Below are 16,377 nucleotides of genomic sequence, written 5' to 3' on the forward strand. Positions count from 1 at the left end.
CACCAGGATTTTGAGGAGGTAGAGAGGTTTGAGAGTTCAGACTTGAGATGAGAAAGATGTTGTTTTCTGGCTCTCCTAAGGGTCGACACACACTTGTTCCAAGCTTTGTGGAATGAACTGAGATTGCCCTCAGTTGGGTTTGCTTTCCATGAGGCAAAGGCAAGTTGTTTCAGGACAACTGCCTCGCCACAAGCTTCAGTAAACCAAGGGCGGGAGGAAGGGTAAGACAACTGAACACGAGAGGGGATAAATCTGTGCATGAGGGAGAGCAAGTTTCTTTGAAAGAAACATTTATCCGAGAAAGCACTCACTGATGCAACGAAGCCACCTATCTTCATTAAAATTAAAAAAAAAGTCACACTTGTTTCCCATGGGATGTACTTGACATGTGCCTAGTTCCACTTTTTTCCATGGAGAAGTTTCAGAGATATAGAGGTCTAAAGTTTTTCCTTTTCTCCAACATGGCTGCCACACAACGTGGTCTATGACTCACAATGATCATTGCAACATTGTACATGAGCAGTAGCACCTATGGTGAAAATTTTGGAGCAATCGGATAGGCGGTTGCAGAGAAAACAGAGAAAATTGTCACGGATGGATGGACAATCTGAAAAGAATGCCTCTGGCGACTACATCAGCGGAGGCATAAAGACGTTAAAAAAAATTCCTCAGATCTTTTTCAAACATCCAGATCGGATCCAGATCTTCACCAAAATCTAATCTATTCGTTCTTGTCACACACCCAACCTGCCCACAAATGTTTCGTCCAAATCCGTCCATAACTTATTGAGATATCCTGCTCACAGACAGACGTACAGACAGACAGACAGACAAAGGGTGAAAATATAACGTCCGTCCACCTTCGGTGGTGGAGGTAACTATAAAATGAACACACATTGAAACCTGGCACAGATTCCTGCACACCTTAAAACAACAGGAATTTGTACCTTGCCTGATACAGACCCAAAAAACCGACCGCATTATACATACCAGGCCCAAGGTAATAATGTGTGAGGTGGAGGGGAGTGGGGGAGGTGGGAGGAAGGATGGCATGTGATGTGTAAACTTCAGTAGGACCCACGTGTGCATGTCTTAGTTGGAAGATAGACTTTTTAACCTCCGCCATCTTCGAAGATGGATGGAGGTTACTGTTTTCACCCCTTTCTGTTTGTTTGTTTGTTTGTGAATAGTATTACGGAAAAACTCCTCGACGGATTTCGACGAAACTTGTTGGGGGGGGGGGGGTTAGGTATGGTCCAAGGATCATTCCATTAAATTTTGGAGTTGGTCCCCCCCGCCCCAAAAAAAAATGTTTGAGAAAAAAAAGAAATTTTTTTGCATTTCTACATGTTTTAAGTGATTTCAACCCCCCCCCCCCCAAATTTTTTTTTTTGCATTTCTACATGTTTTAAGTGATTTCCAATCCTCCCCCAAAAAAGTTACCCCCCCCAAAAAAGAATTGTTAGAGAAATTTTTTTTTTGCATTTCTACGTTTTAAGTGATTTCCAACCCCTTCCCCCAAAGAAAGTTACTCCCCCCCCCAAAAAAAATAGAGAAAATTTTTTGTTTTTTTTTGCATTTCTACATGTTTTAAGTGATTTCCAACCCCCAAAAAATTGTTACCCCCCCCAAAAAAAATTGTTAGAGAAAATTTTTATTTTGCATTTCTACATATTTTCAGTGATTTCCAACCCCCCCAAAAATGTTTGAGAAATTTTTTTTTTGCATTTTTACATGTTTTAAGTGATTTCCACCCCCCCCCAAAAAAAATTGTGAAAGAAAAAAAAAATTTTGCAACTTTTTTTTCAACAAAATTTCAATTTTTTTTTTTTTTGCATTTTTACATGTTTTTTTTAGTGATTTCCAACCCCCCCCCCAAAAAAAAATGTTGGAGAAAAGAACTATAACTCTGTCAGCACTGTTGACATCATATTTAATGAATAAGATATAAGGTTCACTTGAGTGACCCAGCAGTATTGGCGACGGAGGTTTTGCACTCTCCCGAGTGCTCCCCCTCGAGTTTGTTTGTTTGTTTGTGAACAGTATTACGGAAAAACTCCTTGACGGATTTCGACGAAACTTGGTGGGGGGGGGCTAGGTATGGTCCAAGGATCATGCCATTAAATTTTGGACTTGGTCCCCCTCACCCCCCAAAAAATGTTTGAGAAAAAAAAAAATTTTGTTTTGCATTTCTACATATTTTCAGTGATTTCCAACCCCCCCAAAAAATTGTATGAGAAAAATTTTTTTTTTTGCATTTCTACATGTTTTAAGTGATTTCCAACCCCCCCCAAAAAAATAGTTTGAGAAAAAAATTTTTGCAACTTTTTTTTTTCAACAAAATTTTGATTTTTTTTTTCATTTTTACATGTTTTAAGTGATTTCCAACCCCCCCCCCCCAAAAAAAAATGTTGGAGAAAAGAACTATAACTCTGTCAGCACGACATATTTAATGAATAAGATATAAGGTTCACTTGAGTGACCCAGCAGTATTGGCGGCGGAGGTTTTGCACTCTCCCGAGTGCTCCCCCTCTAGTTTGTTTGTTTGTTAACAGTATTACGGAAAAACTCCTCGACGGATTTCGACTAAAACTTGGTGGGGGGTTTAGGTATGGTCCAAGGATCATGCCATTAAATTCTGGACTTGTTCCCCCCCCCCAAAAAAAGTTAGAGAAATTTTTTTTTTTTGCATTTCTACATGTTTTAAGTCATTTCCAACCCCCCCCAAATTTTTTTTACCCCCCCTCAAAAAAGTAGAGAACATTTTTTTTTTTGCATTTCTGCATGTTTTAAGTGATTTCCAACCCCCCCCAAAAAAATTGTTACCTCCCCACAAAAAAAATTTAGAGAATTTTTTTTTTGCATTTCTGCATGTTTTAAGTGATTTCCAATCCCCCCAAAAAATTGTTACCCCCCCTCCCCAAAAAAATAGAGAAAATTTTTTTTTTTTTTTTTTGCATTTCTACGTTTTAAGTGATTTCCAACCCCCCCCAAAAAAAAAATTGTTAGGGAAAAACAATTTTTTTTGGCATTTCTACATAGTTTAAGTGATTTCCAACCCCCCCCCCAAAAAAAAATTGTTAGAGAAAAAAAAAATTTTGCAACTTTTTTTTTCAACAAAATTTCGATTTTTTTTTTTTTGCATTTTTACATGTTTTAAGTGATTTCCAACCCCCCCCCCCCACAAAAAAAAAATGTTGGGGAAAAGAACTATAACTCTCAGCATTGTTGACATATTTAATGAATAAGATATCAGGTTCACTTGAGTGACCCAGCAGTATTGGCGGCGGAGGTTTTGCACTCTCCCGAGTGCTCCCCCTCTGAGGGAGGCTGAGAGAGTGGTGTGTCTCAAGCATCGTGTCCTGGAACTGATCCCATTTCTTGTTTTACATCAATGGCCTCTCTTTACCTCGTTGGGAAATCCTCTGTAGCATTCTACACATGATACGTTGTCATGCTCGTCATTTCCTCATCTTGCAGAGAGAGAAAATAGACCTGTATCTCTGCGTGCCAATCTCATATTCACACATGTCCATCATCATCATAAGAAACTACTGTCAGACTGATGTTACCCTCACACCTGACCATGATATGCCGTCCTTCTGATAGAGGGGCAAAGGAGTGGAGGTAAGGGGGGTAAATGGGGGGGGGGGATTGTGTGAAGAGTGGGAGACTTTCTGAATTGCAGACTGGTCATCTTTCTTTCCATCATCAGGAATAGTATGAAATTCATCAAAGCAGTAGATCTCAAATGCTACCTCTTTTCCAACTCTCATCTCAGATCATCAGTTTGGCTTCTTTCCTTCTCATAAACACCAGGCATGTTTCTCTTCCCAACTTAAAATTGATTGATGCCCTCATTCTGAAGCAACACTCCAAAGCAATCTGATTAGGAATTTATTGTGCATTTTTTCACGTTTGACTCAACCTTGCTAGCATTAAGCTTTCTTCCACTTGCTTGTCGATGTCCTTCGTAATCTCATACAGCATATTGCAATGGATGGGATTATTACCTCCGCCACCGAAGGTGAATGAGGTCATGTTTTCACCCCTTTCTGTCTGTTTGTTTCTTTGTTACTTCCAAAATCGAAGATTTTTCAAGTATATTGGTCAGTCGATTTTGTTATTCTGTCTGTTTGTCTGTCTTTTTATCGCCTACAGGTCACAATTCTAAACCGATCTTCACAAAACTTCACCACATGGTAGAGTTTGTCATAAGGAAGAAGCTTATTGTTTTTGAGGTCAAAAGGTCAAAAGGTCAACAACTAAGGTGGTGTTTCTAAAATCCTCAATTTTAATCCGATTTACTTTAAATTTGAAAAGGATTTATATTTCCGATCATTGAATTCAACGAGACAATTATTTTTGAGGTCAACGTATACCAAAAGGTCAAAATAGGCCCAAGGTCAACAACTAACATGGTATTTCTAAAATCCTCAATTTTCATCCCATTTACTTGAAATTTGAAAAAGATTTGCATATCAAGTCGCTGAATTGAAGCACCAATTATTTTTCAGGTCAACCGGCTTAATTTCTAAAATTGAGAGATTGTGCCAAAAACTATATAATATATATGTATGTATACCGGGCGTTGTGGCGTGCGCCTGTAATCCGGCTACTCGGAGGCTTGGGTTGGAGGATCGCTTGAGGACGGGAGCTCTGCGCTGGGCCGTGCTATGAGAGGGTGTAGGGCAGCCCGGAATCATGGCGAAACCCAATCCTTATCCTTGTGTTGTGAGAGGCGACCAGGGTTGCGTCAGGACGGGCATCCGGCGTAAAACCTGTGCCAAATCAGTATGAGGATCATAACGGATGATCCGCTGTGGCGACCCCTAACGGGAGCAGCCGAAAGAAGAATATATATATATATATATATATATATATATATATATATATATATATATATGTATGAGCCTCGTGTTGGCGCAGTGGTTAGGGCAGCGGCTTGGGATCCAAAAGGTCCTGAGTTCAATCCCCGTTGGGCCTATGAATTAATATACCAGGGGGTTCACTCAGCCTGTCATCCTTCTGAGGTCGGCGAAATGAGTACCAGTGTACTGGGCCGGTGTATTCCCCGGTTAAAATAGGTGTACCATATCCCTGTGTCGTAAGAGGCGACCAGGAAGGGCATCCGGCGTAAAACATGTGCCAAATCACTATGCGGATCATACGGATGATCCGCTGTGGCGACCCCGAACGGGACCAGCCAAAAGAAGAAGAAGAGAAGATATGTATATGTATATATGTGTATATATATATATATATATATATATATATATATATATATATATATATATATATATATATATATATTTCATGATATTGAAAAAAGTTGTGGACGAGTTATGACAAAAGATGGATAAGTTGTTTGGGTGACAAGAACAAGCAGATTCGATTTTGGTTCAGATCCAGCCCATCAGTGGAATACAAAACCTTAACTGTTGAACCTGGCAGAGATATGTGCTCCACCAAGTGCCATTCTAATTCGTTCTGTTTTGCCAAGTGTTGCTCTATGAGTGATTTTTCATTTGTCTGTCTGTTTGTCTGTGAGCAAGATATCTCAAAAAGTTAGGATGGATTCAGAAAAATCTTGGTGGACAGGTTAGTTGTATGATAAGGAATAATTGATTTGATAACTGTGAAGATCCAGATCGAGAAACTAGAATTTTTAAAGTGATTTTTCACCATTGAGAGATTGACTAAAAAACGATATATAGCATGATATCTCAAAAAGTTGTGTTGGGTTGTGAAAAAATAAGTTGGATGAGTTGGGTAGATGACAAGAACAAGCTGATTCTATTTTGGCTCAGGTCAGCATTTCCGGCCTATCAGTGGGATGCACAACGTAAACTGGTCAGCCTTACAGAGGTATACGCTCTAGCGAGTTCCGTTCTAGTTTCTCCTGTACTACCCTTCGAGGCTGATGTCCATCAAAGTAGTATCATGGGATCCATATATCTTTTGTTTGAAGTATACTAGTCAAGCTCCTTGGACTAAGAATCTGCTTGGATATGGTCAGCCTCAACTTGACTCCAGGGCAAGCTTGGAGATGTCGTTAGCCCAAGAATGGTTTCAACATGTCTTTTCACCTTCGTGTACTCATTAGATCCAAGTACTTATTGGACAGTCCTCAGCTCTTAATAGAGTACAAAGCACACATTCATAGTCCTCTGGAGTATGATTGTCCTGTATGGGTTGGCATTATAACATTATCTTGCAATCCTGGAAACTGTGGAGTCAAAAACCCTGAGGATTATTGTTATATCTTAGCAGAAAACTGAGGCACAGGGTCCTTCCTCTTCTCTTCCTCCACAGGCAAGTAGGAGGCTTTATCGTCCTTCACCACCTCATAGCAAGTCTCCTTCCTTTCTTGGCGATTTGTTCCTCCCCAAAATCTCCTGATCATACATGCTCTTCCAACAACCAATATTCTGTTACCCTTCCTAAATTCAGGCTTAATACTCACCTATGCTCATTTTCTCTCTCTCTCAATTTATCACCACTCTAGTCGGTTCAGTTATGTTTTTTCTCCTCTCATTCTTAAAGACGGTGACCCACCGGCCACCACATCTAATATCGGTCCTGATCTCCACTCATGGCCTATTCTATCCGCACTGACATTTTTATTCCGACTAACAGCCTCACCTTTACTTCTTCCTGTACATCTATGACCTTACCTCTATTTTCTTCTATCTGTTTGCCACATCTTCTATCCCGATAGACTATTTGACCCAAGTTGTTGTTTGTCTCTGTCCACTTGTTTTCCTCTTCCACACTGATATAGTGTGTTTGACTCTTATCCTCTGTTGCCAGCTCATTGAGTCTCAAACTGTGTGTGTGTGTGTGTGTGTGTGTGTGTGTGTGTGTGTGTGTGTGTGTGTGTGTGTGTGTGTGTGTGTGTGTGTGTGTGTATGTATGTATGTATGTATGTGTGTATATATATATATATATATATATATATATATGTATATATATATATATATATATACACATATATACATATATATATATATATATATATATATATATATATATATATATACACATCTATACATATATACATATATATATATATATATATATATACACATATATATATATATATATATATACATATATATATATATATATATACACATATATATATATATATACACATATATATATATATATATATATATATATATATATATATATATATATATATATACACATATATATATATCTTCTTCTTCCTCTTTCGGCTTGCTCCCGCTAGGGGTCGCCACAGCGGACCAACTGTCTCCATTTTGCTCTATCCTCCACATCTTCCATTGACACTCCAACCACCCGCATGTCCACCCTCACCGCATCCATGAACCTCTTCTTTGGCCTTCCTCTTCTCCTCCTGCCTGGCGGCTCCATCTTCAACATCCTTCTCCCGATATACTCCGTTTCCCTCCTGTGCACATGTCCAAACCATCTCAATCTCGCCTCTCTCACTTTGTCTCCAAACCGTCCTACCTGTGCTATCCCTCTAATACACTCATTTCTTATCCTGTCCATCCTCGTCACTCCCAACGAGAATCGCAGCATCTTTAACTCTGCCACCTCCAGCTCCGCTTCCTGTCTTTTTGTTAGTGCCACCGCCTCCAAACCATACAACATAGCTGGTCTCACTACTGTCTTGTATACTTTCCCCTTCACTCTTGCAGCTACCCTTCTGTCACAAATCACTCCTGCAACTCTTCTCCACCCACTCCATCCTGCCTGCACTCTCTTTTTCACTTCTCTCCCACACTCTCCGTTACTTTGGACAGTTGATCCCAAGTATTTAAACCAATCCACCTTCCCCACCTCAACTCCTTGCAACTGCACCATACCACCACCCTCCCTCTCATTTACGCACATGTACTCCGTCTTACTCCTACTGACTAACATTCCCCTTCTCTCCAGTGCGTACCTCCACCTCTCAAGGCTCGATTCAGCCTGCTCCCTACTCTCCCTACAGATCATGATGTCATCCGCGAACATCATGGTCCATGGAGACTCCAGTCTGATCTCGTCCGTCAACCTGTCCATCACCATTGCAAACAGGAAAGGGCTCAGAGTCGATCCTTGGTGCAATCCCACTTTAACCTTAAACCGGTCCGTCATTCCTACCGCACACCTCACCGCTGTCACACTGTCCTCATACATATCCTGCACGATCCTCACATACTTCTCCACCACTCCCGACTTCCTCATACAATGCCACAACTCCTCTCTTGGCACCCTATCATAAGCTTTCTCTAAATCCACAAACACACAATGTAACTCTTTCTGGCCTTCCCTATACTTCTCCATCAACATTCTCAAAGCAAACATCGCATCAGTGGTGCTCTTTCCTGGCATAAACCCATATTGCTGCTCACAGATCGTCACCTCTCCTCTCAACCGAGCTTCCACTACTCTTTCCCACAACTTCATGGTGTGGCTTAACAACTTTATCCCTCTGTAATTTCCACAGCTCTGCACATCACCCTTATTCTTGAAAATCGGAATCAGTACACTTAATCTCCACTCCTCCGGCATCCTCTCACTTTCCAAGACTTTATTAAACAATCTGGTTAACAACCCCACTGCCATCTCTCCTAAGCACTTCCATGCCTCCACTGGTATACCATCTGGGCCAACCGCCTTTCCACTTTTCATCTTCTTCATAGCAGTCCTCACTTCATCCTTACTGATCCACCCCACTTCCAGATTCACTATCTCCACCTCTTCCAACCTTCTCTCTCTCTCATTTTCTTCATTCATCAGCTCCTCAAAGTACTCCATCCACCTTCTCAACACACTCTCCTCGCTCGTCAGCACATTCCCATTTGCGTCCTTTATCACCCGAACCTGCAGCACATCCTTCCCAGCTCGGTCCCTCTGTCTTGCCAATCGGTATAAATCCTTTTCCCCTTCTTTTGTATCCAGCTTCTCATACAGCTCGTCATATGCCTTTTCCTTGGCCTTTGCCACCTCTCTTTTGCTTTTCGACGCCACTCCTTATACTCCTGCCGACTTTCTTCATCTCTCTGACTATCCCACTTCTTTTTAGCCAACCCCTTCTTCCTTATACTTTCCTGTACTTCCTCATTCCACCACCAAGTCTCCTTATCTTCCTTCCTCTGTCCAGATGTCACACCAAGTACCTTCCGAGCTATCTCCCTCACAACTTCTGCTGTCGTTGCCCAATCATCCCACCCATCTTTACCACCATCCAGCGCCTGTCTCACCTCCTCCCTAAATTTCACGCAACAGTCTTCCTCCTTCAGCTTCCACCATCTGGTCCTTGGTTCAGCCCTCACTCTCTTCCTCAACCTCACCTCGAAAGTCATCCTACAGACCACCAATCGATGCTGTCGAGCTACACTCTCCCCTGCCACAACCTTACAGTCACTAATCTCTTTCAGGTTGCATCTCCTACTTAAGATGTAATCCACCTGTGTGCACTTACCTCCACTCTTGTATGTCACCCTGTGTTCCTCCTTCTTCTTGAAATACGTGTTTACCACTGCCATTTCCATTCTTTTTGCAAACTCTACCACCATTTGCCCTTCCACATTTCTCTTGTTGAGACCGTACCTCCCCATCACCTCCTCATCCTCTTTATTCCCTTCCCCAACATGTCCATTGAAATCTGCTCCAATCACCACTCTTTCATCCTTGGATACACTCTCCACCACTTCATCTAACTCACTCCAGAAATCTTCTTTATATTCCATCTCACACCCCATATGTGGGGCATATGCACTGATGACATTCATCATCACCCCTTCAATTTCCAACTTCACACTCATCACTCGGTCAGACACCCTCCTCACCTCCAATACCCTCTTGACATGATCTTCCTTCAGGATTATCCCGACACCATTTCTCCTCCCATCCACACCATGGTAGAACAGTTTGAAACCACCTCCAATGCTCCTCGCCTTACTCCCCATCCACTTGGTCTCTTGTACACACAGTATGTCCACCTTTCTTCTCTCCATCATATCAGCCAACTCTCGCCCTTTGCCAGTCATCGTCCCAACATTCAGAGTTCCAACTCTCACCTCCACACTTCTACCCTTCCCCCTCTCCCACTGCCTCCGGACTCGCCTTCCCCGTCTCCTTCTCCTCCTTCGCCCAGCAGTAGCACAATTTCCACTGGTACCCTGCTGACCACCGGTACCGGTGGTGGTCGTTGGTAACCCGGGCCTCGACCGATCCGGTATGGAAATTCGTTTTGTTGTCCGCATAATGATTTGGCATAGGTTTTTACGCCGGATGCCCTTCCTGACGCAACCCTGGTCGCCTCTTACGACACACAGGGATATGGTACACCTATTCTATATTAACCGGGGTATACACCGGCCCAGTATACTGGTACTCATATATATATATATATATATATATATATATATATATATATATATATATATATATATATATATATATATATATATATATATATATATATATATATATATATGACACCTGCTGCCATGAGGACTCAAGTCAGATGCTTTCTGCACATGTTTGATTCTTGTCAGACTTGTATGGCTTGGAATGCAAGGTGGACATAGGCCACAGGCTTATTCAATGATCAGATTAAATCCAGGTCCCAGATGATGGGTAGCATGGTCAAACACGATGTCCATGGCAAATATATCAATAGCCAGATGCATGAATCATGTCCAAAAAACAAAGGCTAGTCTGCTGTTAGCATGTTTTGTTAACTGCCTTACTTTCTGGCTTGAGTCATCCATCCTTCAGAGTCCTATGCCTATGGATGTGGCTTTCTCACCTCCCTGACCTACCTTATGGTTTATGGGAAACAGCCAGCAGATTGTAACTCGTGAACACCTTTATTTAATTGCCCCAGCCTGCCATAAATGTTACATAGAGTGGTATCTCGAGCTGAGTAATTTGAACTGTCGGCCACAGCTAATTATTGAGCAAGAATTAACCATGACAAGTGTTCTTTGTTGTGCTTTAATTTGAAAACCACCAAGCTGTGCAGTGGACCTAGTGACTTTTTTTGTTGTTGCAAAAACACAAAGACTCCTGTGGAAGTGATGTCCGCTTAATAAGCCAAATGCTGTAAGGGGTCATCTCAGTCATGCATATGGCTACTGATTTGCATCAATTCCAAAGGGAAGGTACTGCCACTGATGCAGTGTAGTGCTCGGCCCCCTCCCCCCTCACCCACCACCATAATATATCAGGGCAGGAATTTATGCAAGGGACAACACACTGTGGTCTACTAGTTTCAAAAGGTACCATCGAATGTGAGCAGACAGTATATCATCACCAGCCTTAGTGGTGTAATGATTAGGGCGTCCGCTCTGACTCTCTGAGTCTGGGAGGTTGGCGGATCCAATCCTGGCAGTGTCCTACCAAAGACTTTAAAAATGGTACATGCTTATTCCCTTACTAGAAGCTATTTAAAACGTACAACCAATCATAAGTTGGTAGTTGGCTTTGATGGGCCTTATAAGGCTCTCCTGCATCAAAGTTTCTTGAAAGGGAACTCGTGTTATTAAATCTTCCTTCGATATCTCAGATGGTAGAATGAAGGACTGTAGAATAATGTCAATAATGTCATGGTTATCTTAAGGTCTAGGGTTTGGTATATATATATATATATATATATATATATATATATATATATATATATATATATATATATATATATATATATATATATTGTTGTGGTTGAGGAAATTGGCAAACCACCATTCAGGTCCCATAGGTGAGATATCTCTGTAAGTATATGTGTAGTTAGCCCAAACCCGTTGTTTAGAGGGAATAAATGTCATTCATTCGGGCTGCGACCCTTCAAGATAGCCGTTTTTCTGTTCTATCTTTATTTTGAGCCAACCACGTCTCAACAGCCATCACACAACAACCACCAACCACAACGCCGCTTCACAACAACAACAACAACGCCAACAGCCACGACCTTTACCGTCACATCTCGCTCTCGCAACCATCGCATCACCGCCATTCCCGCGCCGTTTGTGGGCACCGATCCTGGACTCGTACAGGGCGCGCACCGAGCAGCGGGTGCAAAAAGCGGCCGTTCCGAGAAATCGGATCAAGAATGATTCACGACCACTTCTGTTCCGTCCTATCAGCGAGCGTGGGGCGATTTGGCCCCGCCTCCAGGCACGTCGGAGTATAATCGATATATGCAGATTCGAGGATCAGGAATGATTCACGCCCACTTTTCCTCTGTCCAATGGGCGAGCGTGGCTCCGCCCCTGAGCCGATCCTGATCCAAAAATCTGCATATAGTTTCTCCTGTCGCACTATAAAGTGCCGAGCGCGGGGCGAATCGAGGGAAGAGTGAGAGAGTTGTGGCGGCGGCGAAATCAGTCGAGAGGGTGTCTGTCGGGGTCCGGAGAGTCTGGAGAAGCCAAGGAGCTTTGTGGAGGTCTGCGCTCGTGTCAGAGTCGGGGAGCTGCGGAGAGGGGAGGCAGGGAACGCGGTCGAGGTCGCAGTGGCGTCGCTCGTCGCGGGACCCAAGCCAGCCAGATATCCTCTTTCCCCCGAGCATCAACAACCCCCCCCCCCTGTTTCCCCCCCGCGCTGAGATAGTGTGAGAAGGGGGCCCCGTTCCCATCCCATTCCAGGCAGTGCCAGCGAGGCCCACGGAGTCGGGGCGCCGCCGCCATTTTGCGGCTCATCACCAGACGGGTAGGCTCGACGCGGTCTCGGCCCCAGGCCCGTCTGCCCCCTTATCGTTGAGGGTGGCCCCCTTTTTCTTTTGCTTTGGAGTATATGTGTTGTCGGCGCCGTCTGTGAAGTAAAACTGTGTAAGTGTTGCCGTGTGCTCGCGTAGTCGGTAGTAGATCTGCATTGTTGTTTCTTCTTTTGTTACATTTGCTTTTGGTGCATAATTGTGGTAATTGTATATGTGTGCTTTCCGTTTGCCGCGGAATAAATGTGCTTTATGTTGAACTGTTTCTCCCGTTTCGCTTCGTCTTTTCTCGAATTGAATCTCCATCTTACTTCACGTAAAGGGTTGGTCGTGGGCTAAATACGCCCGATAATTAATCGGAACCGTCGAGGTTGACGATAACACCGCTCGGTTATCCCGATAGTACGGAACGGGTCGCTTAAAGTGGCCCGTGTCCGAAGTCGACCTGCGGCGAGGTGCGATCGCCCGGTCTACCCTCCGTGTGGGTACTTAGGTAGGTCGAATTTGGCGAACAACCCTATCCCACGCGGGGTGCCGATTGGCACGATCGTGGTGAGGCCGAAAGGCCCACCCGTGACTAGTTCCCGGCGTTAGTCCGAGAGGGTCACGACGGGATTGTCCGTCCGGTGGGCGACGTGCCGCGATTCGAGTTACGTGGCCGCTCGCACACCGGCGGGCGCAAATCCGCAACAATATATATACATATATATATATATATATGTATATATATATGTATATATATATATATATATGTATATATATATATATACATATATATATATATATATATATATATATATATACATATACATATATATATATATATATATATATATATGTATATATATATATATATATATATATGTATATTGTTGTGGTTACCAGATTCGCAAACCACCATTCAGGTCCCTTAGGTGAGGTATCTCGGTAAGTGCATGTGTAGTTAGGCCCAAACCCGTTGTCTAGTGGGAATACATGTCATTTATACGTGCTGCGACTCTTTAGGATAGCCGTTTTTCTTTTACTATCTTTATTTTGGACCAATCGCCACCATCACAACCACGGCATCGACCGCCGACCACAACCACCGCTTCACCGCAACCGCCACGACCTTTGCCGTCACAACTCGCCACCATCGCATCACCGTCATCTCGCGCCACTCATGGGCGCCGATGCTGGACTCGTGTAGGGCGCACGTTGAACAGCGTGTACAAAATCACGGATTTTCTGCTTCAAAAACGGATCCAAAACGACACACGCCCACTTTTTGGCCGTCCAATCGGTGAGCGAGGGGCGAATTGGCCCCGCCCCCAGGGCGATCGATATATGCAAATTTGTGGATCAAAAAGCCTTCACGCCCACTTTTTCTCGGGCCAATGGGGAGCGAGTTGAAAGGTCAAAGGGAGGGGGTCAAAGGCGAAGTTACGGGGGGATAAAAGGACGGTGTTCGTCAGTCAAAGCAGTAGTAAAAGTCGGAACGAGGAAGGAAGGAGTCGGAACGAGTAGTAAAAGTCGGAACGAGGAAGGAAGGAGTCGGAACGAGTAGTAAAGGTCGGAACGAGGCGAAGGAGTCGGAACAGAGAGTCAAGACTTCGCGGGCGGTGGAGCTGCTCGTCGTGTGCGTTGGAGTCGGAACGGAGGGGACGAGCTGTGGAGAGGCGGCGAGTCGGACGAAGGGTGCTCGCGTCGTGCAAGGAGCTGCGCGCCCGAGAGAGGCCGGCAGCGCGACCTGGCCGAGGTGGAGACGCTCGTCGCACATAATAAAGATCCTCTATACCCCGAGCATCAGCAACCCCCCTCCTGTTTCCCCCCGCGCTGAGATAGTGCGACCAAGGGGGCCCCGTTCCCACCCCCTGCCAGGCACTGTCCACGAGGCCCGCGGGTTGCGGGGCCATCGCCGCTCCGCGTCTCATCACCAGACGGGTAGGCCCGACCCGGTCTCGGCCCCAGGCCTGCCCCATTCTTGAGGGTATTTCTTTTCCTTGGTTTTGGGTATGTGTTGTCGGCGCCGTCTCTGAAGTAGAATTGTATAAGTGTTGCCGTGTGCTCGGTAGTCGGTATTAGCTCTGCACTGTGTTTTCACTTTTATGTTTGCTTTTTGTGTAAATGGAATTGTGTTTTCTTTTTTTTGTGTGCATTTGGTGGAATTGTATTTGTGTGCTTCCCGTGTGCCGAGAATAAACGTGCTTTATTGTTGAACTGTTCTCCCGCTTCGCTTCGTCTTTTCCTCCATTGAATCCCCATCTTGCTTCACGTAAAGGGTTGGTAGTGGGCTGAATACGCCCGATAATTAATCGAACCGTCGAGGTCGACGATAACACCGCTCGGTTATTCTGATAGTACGGAACGGGTCGCTTAAGTGGCCCGTGTCCGAAGTCGACCTGCGGCGAGGTGCGATCGCCCGGTCTACCCTCCGCGTGGGTACTTAGGTAGTTCGAATTTGGCGAGCAACCCTATCCCACGCGGGGGCTGATTGGCTCGATCGCGGTGAGACCGAAAGGTCCACCCGTGACTGGTTCCCGGCGTTAGTCCGAGAGGGTCACGACTGGATTGTCCGTCCGGTGGGCGACGTGCCGCGATTCGAGTTACGTGGCCGTCGCACGCCGGCGGGCGCGAAGACCGCAACACTGGTGTCAGGTCGTGCGATACAAATTCATCGCCCTCCTCGCGGCACTGGTATCGGAGAACAGGAAAACGGGCTCTCCTGTCTCCGGCTAAATTTACGGGAATCGGTCCAGGGGTGAGAGAAGCGACCCCCGATTCCCTCCAAATTACGAGCGAGCAAATTAACCCTTCACGAGAAGCAAGATGGCGTCTCAAGGCGAGCGGGAGCCGGGGGTATTAGAAATGTATATGTGTAATAATGTAGAGTCCATGGCCCAGGATGGAATCCCCGAGCAGGAAATGTTGATTGTGCAGGAACACGGACTCGCCCAACTGAACCCAGGGCCCGAGGTGGGTGCGGCCGCGGTGTATGACACCTTCCCCCCCCTCTCCACCAAAACCCTTGCTAAAACGGTTCAGCTGAGTGCATCCAACATGGCCCAGCTATGCGCCATGCTGGCGGCAATGAACGAAAAGATGAATGCGAAAATGATCGAAAAATGGATGCAAACACAAATGAAATGAAAAACGAAATGAAAGGCATGAACGAAAAGATGGATGCGAATGCACAACAAATAATCGAAAAGATGGATACAAACGCAAATGAAATTATAAACGAAATGAAAGGCATGAACAAGCACATGAAGGAAGAAACGAAAAAGCTCCGGGGTGAGACGCAGAACATGGGCCGATGCCTGCAGGCGGGCATGAAGGCCGTGACCAGGGAGCTGGGAATGGCGACTCCACGTGTGGGAGCAAACGAGCTGGAAGGGGGTGCAACGGCTAACATGCCCGCGGTGGAGGCGGGTAAAAAAATAATTCTGGGGGCGTGTTGGGCGAGGGTCGTGACAGAGGAATCGACGGTGACCAAAAGGGAAAAATTAAATGGGGAGACCAAAACGTGTGAGACGAGACACGAGGTGACGACAACAGAAATAATAGTTGAGACAAGGGAGGTAAAGGGTGAAGAGTTGGCAGAGACACGGGAGATGGGAACGATAGAGGGAAGACTACACGATGAAGACGGGGTAAGTGACGCGCACGCACACACGGAGGTAGTGGAGGACAATGGGGGT

The 16,377-nt window shown here is 44.8% G+C and overlaps 1 long non-coding RNA gene and 1 pseudogene across 1 annotated transcript in view; one reads left to right on the forward strand and one right to left on the reverse strand.

Moving 5' to 3' along the window:
- LOC147034659 (uncharacterized) overlaps positions 1 to 16,377 on the reverse strand; it is a 165,261-nt gene that overhangs the window by 81,785 nt on the left and 67,099 nt on the right. The gene's annotated exons all lie outside the window — the stretch shown is intronic.
- LOC147034661 (signal recognition particle RNA) lies at positions 4,584 to 4,724 on the forward strand (annotated as a pseudogene).

Source organism: Eptatretus burgeri, chromosome 1 (genome assembly GCF_056783735.1).
Source record: "Eptatretus burgeri isolate ZD-2024b chromosome 1, Ebu_testis_v1, whole genome shotgun sequence".
Lineage (NCBI taxonomy): Eukaryota > Metazoa > Chordata > Myxini > Myxiniformes > Myxinidae > Eptatretus > Eptatretus burgeri.